Source organism: Aegilops tauschii, chromosome 3 (genome assembly GCF_002575655.3).
Source record: "Aegilops tauschii subsp. strangulata cultivar AL8/78 chromosome 3, Aet v6.0, whole genome shotgun sequence".
Taxonomy (NCBI): Eukaryota; Viridiplantae; Streptophyta; class Magnoliopsida; order Poales; family Poaceae; genus Aegilops; species Aegilops tauschii.
The window spans coordinates 605,017,198-605,027,895 of record NC_053037.3 but is presented as its reverse complement, the minus strand read 5'-3'; the positions used below and the strand labels follow the sequence as shown (position 1 = coordinate 605,027,895).

Below are 10,698 nucleotides of genomic sequence, written 5' to 3'. Positions count from 1 at the left end.
AAGCTGTACGAGCTCCGAAGCAAGCAGGCTAGCAGGTGGATCGATTCTTCTGTAGGATCGAAACCCACTCGGCCTCCGGCTGTACCACACGCCGACTCGGACTACTGCTAGTTCTCGATGGATCAATGCTGCTGCTATATAAGAGCAGCCTCCAGCTTGGATCTCTCCATCAAACCAAGCCATCCAGCGCAGGTGCTTATTAACCAAGAGTCCAAGAGCCAAGGAGACAACCAGCAGATCGACAACAACATGGGGTGCAGCATGAGCCGCCTCCTCAAGACCACCGTCACGCTGATCATCCTCGTCCTTCTCCTCATGCCCGGGGCCTTAGCCGCCACTAGCTTCGATGCCTCACGAAGCCAACAGCTGCCGCTGCCGCGTGGGACGGTCCACGGGCCGGAGAGCGTCGCCTTCGACGGTCAAGGCCAGGGCCCCTACAGCGGCGTCTCTGACGGCCGGATCCTCAAGTGGAACGGCGAAAAGCTAGGATGGACTACCTATGCATATGGACCCGGCTACGATAGCAGGACGTGCACGCCGTCCAAGTTCAGCCCGGAGACTGAGACTGCCAGGGAGAGCCGCTGCGGCCGTCCGCTCGGCCTACGGTTCAACCAGAAATCGGGTGACCTCTACGTGGCCGACGCATACAAGGGGCTGATGCGGGTTGCGCCGGGCGGCGGGGAGGCCACCGTGTTGGTCAACCAGGTTGACGGTTTTCCTCTGCGCTTCACCAACGGTGTTGACGTCGATCAAGTTACGGGTCAGGTCTACTTCACCGACAGCTCGATGAACTATCAAAGGTCGCAGCATGAGATGGTCACTCGCACTGGGGACTCGACGGGCCGCCTCATGAGGTACGACCCACGGACATCCGATGTCACGGTGCTCCAGGCGGGCATGACGTACCCCAACGGCGTCGCGCTCAGCGCCGACCGCACTCACCTCGTGGTCGCATCTACCGGACCATGCAAGCTGCTGAGGCATTGGATCAAAGGGGTCAACGCAGGCACATCGGAGCCTTTTGCCGACCTGCCCGGCTATCCAGATAACGTGAGGCCCGACACCAAAGGAGGCTATTGGGCGGCGTTACACCGCGAGAAGAATGAGTTACCCTTTGGTCGTGATAGTCATGGTCTCGCTGTCAGGGTCGGTAACGATGGGAAGATAGTCGAGGAGATGAGAGGGCCAAAGAAGGTGAGGCCCACCGAGATTATGGAGAGAGCAAATGGCAAAATCTACTTGGGTTCGGTAGAGCTTCCTTATGTCGGCGTTGTTAAGCGCAAGTAGAGAACTATTGTAGTAGATGCATATAGGATGCCTTTTAGTTTCTTGCTCTTACCACTAAATGTAATTTTTCAATTTATTTTTGTTTTCGTCGGATGGACTATTGTAATACACATTTTCTATCAGCAAATCATTATTTGTTCTTTCCTCCATATTTACGTGCATAAAAGCTAAATTCTATCCATATAAGAGCCAGCCTGCATGCTATTGCTAGCGAGAGAGCAGGGACGCACCATGCACTCGTGGATTGTTCCCTTCACGTAAACACGCAAAGTCAATGAATTTGCTCTTTATTCCTGCTGTAGAATTCTAGAACCACATATATGCAGTGCAATTCACACATACACATATGCCCTCAAAGTTTTTGTATGTCAAGACACTATATTATTTTTGACAAGAAACAATGGTTATACTTAGACGTGTACTGTGACGGCACTCCTCCCAATGGTTGCTACGTAGAAGTGTAGTATTGTACATTGGGGTGTGGCCCGTCACTAGGCATGTAAAAATATTTGTTCTCTCATTTTATCAATGCATCGAGACAAAAGCTTTTGTGTTTTATCAAAAATAATATAGTGTCCTGGCATACAAAAACTTTCAGGGCATATGTGTATGTGTGAATTGCATTGCATATATGTGGTTCTAAAATTCTACAACAGAAACCGCCAAGAATAAAAGAAGTTCAGACGTAATGAACAAATTCGTTGAGATGGGTTTATTTTTTGTATCTATTAAAATAGGTTATGTTGTATCTTATGCCCTGCAAAATTTCATTTAAAATATGAGCACTTTTTAACTATGCAAAAAATACGAGATTATAAGTTTATAGTTTAATGTGTCATTCACATATATGTTTTTTGTGCAGACCACAAGTTGTCATATTTTTTTTATAGTTTTTTTTGCATGCACACGATGTATGCTAAACTACATCCATTTTGTGTTCATTTGTACGTTTGAATTGCACTGCATGTACGCACGTGCAACTCCTTTCTTCCTCTGATATAATCACCTGAACAGCTAATGGTCTCCAAATGGGCGCCGTTTGATTGGCATCCAAGGTACAGGATCGAAGCATATTAATTTATGACGAAAAATACACCAGCTGGTCGTATAATTAATCTCGTCGCCTAGCCTAGCTGTGACCTCATGTCTGTCTACTACCTTCCATTTTCGTTCAATCCACACAGCGATCCCTTTCACTTGTAGCTGCCCGGCCGCCATTTAAAGCCAACCCATCCCGGCCTCCGCAAGCTAGCCTGCCCTCCCAACAACCCTAGCCGCAAAATGGAACCCCAGCTCCCTGTTGCAGCCGCCGCCACCAACGCTCCTGCAGCCGCGCCGGAGATTGGCCGGTCGTTCATCGCCTGCCCCGAGGATTCCGGCCCAAAACGGTGGGTACACTATATGAAATTACGCATGCATATAGCTATATCTTTTACGGATTAGATCTATTTTATATTTTTTTCTTGTTGCTAGATCAAAAGCATATGCATCGACGGAATGAATCTCTAATCTCTTGATTTCCAAGTTTCAAAAGCATGCATCCAGGAAATGAATCTCTAAACTCTAGTGGGGTATTCTCCTGATTTGTTAGATTAATGTACTCCAATCTCTTGATTTGCAGCGTATGCACCTCAATGGATGAGCTGGACAGCCTAGACTGGGAAATCGTCTTCGCCGACCTGCTGCTACCCAAGGTGGCGGAGATGGTATTGGCCTCCGACGTAAAGGACTACATGGCGCTTTGAGGTGTGTGCAAGCCGTGGAGGGCCGCCACTGCCGACCCGAAGCTAGTGGGCATGGACCCGCGCTTCTACCCATGGCAATGGGAGATGACGAAAGGGGATGAGCGCACCGATCACAAGGCCAGGTTCGTAAACCATCTCACCAGCGCCTCCATCGAGCTCAACATCCCTCGGGAGTACGGGGACGTCGTCGCCAGCGCCGAGGGCCTCCTGGTGCTCTTAGCCTTAGGGTGGGATATGCGGCTGTTCAACCCGGTGACCGGGGCCGTCGCTGACCTGCCCAACGTCTTCCTCGAGAGCCCACGCTGGGCGATCGAGTGGAACGCGGCAGGAATGGTCTACAACGACGGCGAGGCTGATCCCACCGTGGTGCTGTATGTGACGGTGGGGTCGTTCAGGGAAGTAATCATGCACGCAAAGCCCGGCGACGTCAGGTGGCAGATCGTGGATCCTTCGCCGGCGCTGTCAGAGTCCGGGCTCTTCGTGCGCGGCCAGTTCTTCCTGCCAACTCTAGAAGGGGATTTGCTCAGATATGCGCTCCGACCGCAGCCTCACTTCGTGTGCGTGGCTAGGCAGCACGCTCGCCACAGGCTTAGTAACAACTCGTTCATCAGATCCTTCCTGCAACTGGCCCGCCACCGCGACGGGGTGATGAGAATGCAGCTCGTGCGTGACGTCCTTGTCGTGTTCCCTAGCGAACACGTGGACATGGTTGTCGAGTTGTTCTGGGTGGACGTCACAGAGGGGAGCCTTACACTTGTGCAGCAACAGGACTTGGCCGATGGCGATGATCGGCGTGGTGATTACATGTTGGCGCTAGGCATCGGCAGTGATGAGTCTGAATCTGATGACTAGTACCATGTTCCAGCGATATGTTCCATCAAGACGTCTAGTGTCAAGACATTGCTGTATCCTTTTATCAGCTTGTTGTTGAATAATTTGCTGACAGTTATTTCAATTCATGTAAAAAAATGTTTTATAATATTGTGTGGAACATAATTATTATTGACATTTTTTCCTATTCTTCAAAGCTGAAGTTATGTGCTTTCAATCACTACAAGATTAGTCATCAACCCGTGCACTTCCACGGGAAAGCAATTTAAGTTACAAATAATATCATACAGATGTGATTTTTTTTATTTATGCATCAATGATGAGTAATATATATAGAGAAGAGAAATGACATAAGTTCTCGGTATAAAAATCCTCGTATTCAAAATCAAGTAGCATGGGTGCATCAACATAGGAAACTCACACAAACTAATAAAATTCTATATCAGTATATATTGAACTCATGTTCCAATCATTTCCATGGAACTCCTTGGAAAGTACAAACCTACGTTATACTAAGCCAGTTATAGTTTGAAAAAAAATGAAGTTACTTCATTGAAAGATTAAAAAAGTTATATTAAACCTTAGTAACAACAACAACAAAGCCTTTAGTATCAAACAAGTTGGGGTAGGCTAGAGGTGAAACCCCTAAGATCTCGTGACCAACTGATGGCTCCGACACATGGATTGCAAGCTTCCACGCACCCCTATCCATAGATAGTTTTTTGGTGATACCCCAATCCTTCATGTCTCTCTTAACGGACTCCTCCCATGTCAACTTCGGTCTACCCCGACCTCTCTTGACATTCTCCGTACGTTTTATCCGTCCGCTATGCACTGGATCTTTTGGAGGCCTGTGTTGAATATGCCCAAACCATCTCAGACGATGTTGGACAAGCTTCTCTTCAATTGGTGCTACGCTAACTGTTGAGCATGTCACCTTTTAGTGGGCCAACACTCAGGCCATACAGCATTGCGGGTCGAACCGCCGTCAGTTCACATCTTCATCAATACCCCCATCCTCCTGTAGCATTGGCCCCAAATATCGAAAGGTGTACTTCCGGGGCACCACCTGCCCACCAAGGCTAACCTCCACCTCCTCACACCTAGTAGTACTGCAACCGCACATCATGTACTCAGTTTTAGTTCTACTAAGCTTAAACCCTTTCGATTCCAAGGTTTGTCTCCATAACTCTAACTTCCTATTTACCCCCGTCTGACTATCGTCAACTAGCACCACATCGTCCGCAAAGAGCATACACCATGGGATATCTCCTTGTATATCCCTTGTGACCTCGTCCATCACCATGGCAAAAAGATAAGGGCTCAAAGTTGACCCCTGATGTAGTCCTATCTTAATCGGGAAGTCATCAGTGTCGACATCACTTGTTCGAACACTTGTCACAACATTATCGTACATGTCCTTGATGCGGGTAATGTACTTTGCTGGGACTTTGTGTTTCTCCAAGGCCCATCACATGACATTCCACGGTATCTTATCGTAGGCCTTCTCCAAGTCAATGAACACCATATGCAAGTCCTTCTTTTGCTCCCTGTATCTCTCCATAAGTTGTCGAACCAAGCAAATGGCTTCCATCGTCGATCTCCCAGGCATGAAACCAAACTGATTTTTGGATCATGCTTGTCATTCTTCTTAAGCGGTTCTCAAGAATAAGATGCACTAAGAGAATATAAGTGCAATTGTATCATGACACATTAGTAGTTGAGATCCTATACATCCCTGTTCATTGTGGTGAGCTAACCTTGGCAAAGGGAGCATGCATGCAACTCATTATGCAAAAATAACCTATAAGAATAGCCTGCACCAGCGAGAGTGGATTTTTGGAACGCGGGCGTATTGGAGGACCTTATTTTAAATACTTTAATAATCACATTCATTTTTTAAAAAAATTCCGAAAAGAATTCTACATGATCATATGGATGTATATTACATATGTGTAAAGTTTGGCGATGAAATAAGTAAACATGTGAGCTATACAAAAATGACAAAATGATGATTTCCAAATAGTGAATAATACATGCACTATTCATCTTTCCAGAGTCCTGATTTTGTCATTTTCGTGTGACTCACATGGTCACTTATATCAGCATCAAATTTTGCACATGTGTAATATACATCCATATAAACATGTTGATTTATTTTCATAATTTTTTGAAACTTCAAAATAGCATTTTGGCATTATTCAAAATATAGGGCTCCAATGCACCCGTGCTCCAAAGTGACTTTTTGCTGCACCAATGTACTATATCTTGAGAAAAGGAACTCCTTGGTCATCACCGAACATGCCCCAAAAGGATAATTTTAGATTTAATTTCTTGTTGCTTCCATCAACTAATCAAATCCTGCTACCAATAATAAAATAATAATTCTGCTATTACAAAAATTACTAACAATTCATAAAGTGGTTATTTCTCTACTCTGGTCTCAGATTTTAAGCTATATCTGTTTCAGAACATTAGTTATTGCAATCTTAGAACGAACATAAACTGCTCCTCATCATCCATAATAAGTGAAAGTTTTGGAGAAATCATACAAAAGTAAATGTCAGTATAGCCTTGTCAACTGGATGTTGCTTATGTGTCATGAATCTTTGTTATTTGTATCGATTAAATAGTGAATAAATAACAAATCCGAAATATCATAGTAAATAAAGTAATTTAAAGGAAGCATATATCATGAAAAAGGTGATTAGGATTCCATCCGAGGCTTCCAACTATAGGCATCTCCCCTTTTTCTCAAACATACACTACAACCAAAAAGATGAAATGGTAGATGGAAACAACGATTAAATGCAGAACATGATGAAATAATTAAGCTTGCATGGCATATTTGTGTCTGAACTAAGAACAATTTCTTGAAGAAATATACTTGCTATTTGGTAACAATAGTTGATGGTTTCATCATAGAGACAATAGCTAATGGCTTCATTGGAGGACAACCGACTTTGGACAAAAATATGATTGAAATTCAAAATCATGGACGTCTTCACTTAAGAGGGAAACAAAAATCAGAGGAAGAGAACTGGAAATTAAGTGGTTGTATAGGGAGATGTATATGCATGACTCATATAATCGAGATAGAAATTCAAATAGAAAGAAATCATGTGCATGCTTCATTTAATAGATATACTATATGAACACTAACTCAAGCAAACATACAATGTCCAAAAGGTTTAAAAAATAAGCAACTTCGATAATGGACAAAGCAATCATTGGGTCAGATCTAGGAGTTAACTCTCATCTGGAGTATATAAATATCAATGGAATCAGTATGAGTAAATAATAGCCACTTTACGTGGTAAGAAAATGCATATCTGCATGCAATCTGTGGAGTAAAGCATCAGCAATTCCCATGACTCAACTTCTAATGCACTATTGATGTTTCACGTGCAGGGTAATAACATGGTAGTATGAAGCCATCATCTTTCATCCATCCAAGGTATCCTAGTGTGCTACCAATTAAAAAATAAACAGAAGTAATCTTGTGAACTGGTCAGGGAAAGAAGGAATATTTTTTTTCTGACATGCGAACTACCTGTGTGGTGGCTTAGAGGATGTGCATGTGGAGGAGAGGCAACTACTGCTCCTAGATATAAGTTTTTTTTTCGAAACAGAGGCAAAAGATTTGCATCATCTATTAAATAAGAAGAGAATATAGTTTGTTACAAGGGCACACTTCTACACGGCATGCAGGAATAGTCACACAAAATAATGTTCCCTAATTTCATAGCTCTGGCGGTGATCCAATGGTTTGCCTCGCGGATGATGTTGTTTAGCAAGATTGGTGGTGCAGTGCTCTTGCTTCGGACCATTTGGAACGAGCAGAATGCTCCTAGATATAAGTGAGGGTGACATGGAAGGACGGCTTCAATATTTTTGTTCAGATGGTACGGATCAACCTCATTTATCAGATATTTGGTGACGAATTTAATGGCTTGTAGAATACAGTAGGGGTTCAATCAGATAATTAGTGGGCTGCACCTGCACTAGGAAACGCGTGATGCAGCCCCGATGTGATGAGAAGCTCATATGGCCAGTACGTCCTCACGTCTGTTGTGCAGCCATGGGAAACAATGGATGAGGGTATTGCTTGTACGTACGTCAGCGTGCATCTTCTCTCATAATAGAATCGCTAGCTTTAGCTAGCTATCCTCGTGTACCCGTGCTTCTCAGGGTAACCAATCTATCTGTGCGTGGGTCACTGGTAGAAAATGGGCCTTTAGTACCGGTTCGCAAAGGCCTTTAGTCCCGGCTGTGCAACCGGGACTAAATATGCGCGACTAAAGACCCCCCCCCCTTTAGTCGCGCCTCTTACGAACCGCGACTAAAGGCTTTAGTCCCGGTTCTCGTGGCTAACCGGGACTAAAGGCCTCCTTCGCAGGTTTAGGGTTTTAGCCCCCCTAAACCTGGTTTCTTTGCGAATTTTTTTAATTTTTTTTATTTTCAAATTTCTGAATTATTTTAACCTCTAATCTCTAATCACCACCCCTCATCACTGCTCAATTTATCCTCTAATCTCTAATCACCCCTCATCATTCCAAATCATCTAACTTCCCGGACGGTCACCCATCCTCTCACTACTCCAGCCTGAGCATGCTTAACTTCCGGGTTCTATTCTCCCTCGTTTCCAAGTCTGCACTTGTTGTTTTCCTGACAATAGTAGGATGTCAATTCTATTAACCCTCAGGAATTTAGCTTGAGCACGAAGTGACACATTTCACTGTTTGAGTTTGAAACTATTGTTTTAAAAAACAATAATTATTTAATAACACTAATATTTCTGGAATAATTAGTTGGACCACTGTTTGACCACTGTTTGACCAGATTTGACCAAAGTTTAAAAAAATCTGAAATAATTATTTAGTAACACTAATATTCTAGAATAATTAGTTTGACCATTGTTTGACCACAGTTTGACCACAATTTGAAATTTTTTGAATTTTTTTGCCTCTCCAGATCTTAAAAGCCCCGTATCTTTTTTCTGTTAGGTTTTTGAGGATTTTGAAAATGTTTAACGGGGTTCCCCCGGTTAAATTCGGATGTAACTTTTCGAGTAGATGATTTTTCATATAAAAAACTTTTTCATCCGAGTTCGTATGCAAAAGTTATGCCCATTTTAAGAAATTCCAGAGAGATTTTGCAAATAAAGTCGAAATTCATATTTGTTAATTTTCCCAACAACTAGACCACATATAACATGGGAAACTTTTTTTTTGACATTTCCATCATTTTCTTTTGTTTTTTCTAAAACTGAAAAGGCGATCCAGGGGGGATGGTAGAGTTTGAAAATGAAGCCTCAAATCCCGAAGGCCATTAGTCGCGACCTTTAGTCCCGGTTGGTCTGGCCAACCGCGACTAAAGGCCTTCGGGCCTGCCTGAGGACCTTTAGTCCCAGTTGGCCAGGCCAACCGGGACTAAAGCCCCTCCCGTCCGCCAGCTGTCGACCGAGCGCGCTGGGCCCAGATAGTTGGTCGCGGGTCTCCTCCCGAACCGCGACTAAAGACCCCTTTGGTCGCGGTTCGATTATTTTGAAGACTAATGGGGGCGTATGGAAGCCTCTTTTTCTACTAGTGGGTGTTAATGATACTGTGCCAAAAAGTACAGGATCATACATCTCGTCGGAAATATAGGGCGTTTTCGCGGCAAAGGAACCTGCATCGCTTAGCTTCTGAGGAGAATGGATGGCTGCACAGTCGAGTTTGCCACACAGCCCACGGAGGCAAGCCGCCCACTTGCATCCCGTCGTTGTTGCCAAGCTGATGCACGCCACCGCCTCCATCGTCAAACACTCAGGGATACGGATATTAGATAGCTAGCATCCGCTGATCAATCTCCAACCCTGGGCACTATATACATATCAACATGCATATGCAACACGGTCTCTCTGCTCTCGTGGAACCTGGCCACCGGCGACTCTGTGCAGCTCCCACATTGCACGCCCATATACAGCATCAATGGCCTCAGCTGCTACCTGTTTTCTTGGATGAGACTTGGATCGTGGTTTTATTCATGAAAGAAAAGAGGAGGAGCTACCATGTATTCTGGTTATGGAAGCATGTTTTTTTTTAATAAATAGATGATAGGAGAGGACCGTGGTGATGGTCTTTTTTTTTTAGGAAAAGTGCTGATGGTCCCCGTTTCTTGTGAGAAAAGGTCTCTTATAACGTTGTTAGTTTTTTCTTTTGAGATTGCGACTCTTATGACGTTTTTGTGAAGGAAAATATTGATATTTTTTCCTGATGTTATTAGTGTGCACGATGTGTCGGTTTATTGATATTTTTTTCCTGATCTTAATTAGTGTATATGCATATAAGATCAGCTTCTCGTGGTCAATCTCCTTGATGATGTTTTCCTCACTCACCTGTTCTATTTTTATTTAGCTAGCTAGTGTACATATAAGTTCGATCTGAAAATAATATGGTAAATTCTTATACATTTTTGTTCTATTTACTTCATTTGTACCTAACTACGATAAGTAAATTCAGTACTCATTTTTTAACAGGTTGCATGTGCCTTTAAAAAAAAGATGTGATCACTTTGATGTCCATCCTCTTGGTATACTGGGTATGCACACCGTTCACTACTTATATTCCTCAAGGAATTTCATGCTGAAAAGAGAAAACAAAATAGCACAACAATTGGTGCGGATGTTATCCTTTTTTCTGTTTCATGTATAATTGTGTCATATATTTTCTCTAGATAGTTGTTGTTCCCTACTTATGTAATCAAAGTGGAGCTGTAATCACGTAGGAGCTCATCCCTCTACATTGACTCTACATATATCTTTGTCTTGGTCGTTGATTGTCTTGGTCGCCTG

The 10,698-nt window shown here is 43.6% G+C and overlaps 1 pseudogene; it reads left to right on the top strand.

Moving 5' to 3' along the window:
• Nucleotides 1–249: 249 nt before the first annotated feature.
• Nucleotides 250–1,287, top strand: LOC141021081 (protein STRICTOSIDINE SYNTHASE-LIKE 10-like; annotated as a pseudogene).
• Nucleotides 1,288–10,698: the final 9,411 nt, after the last annotated feature.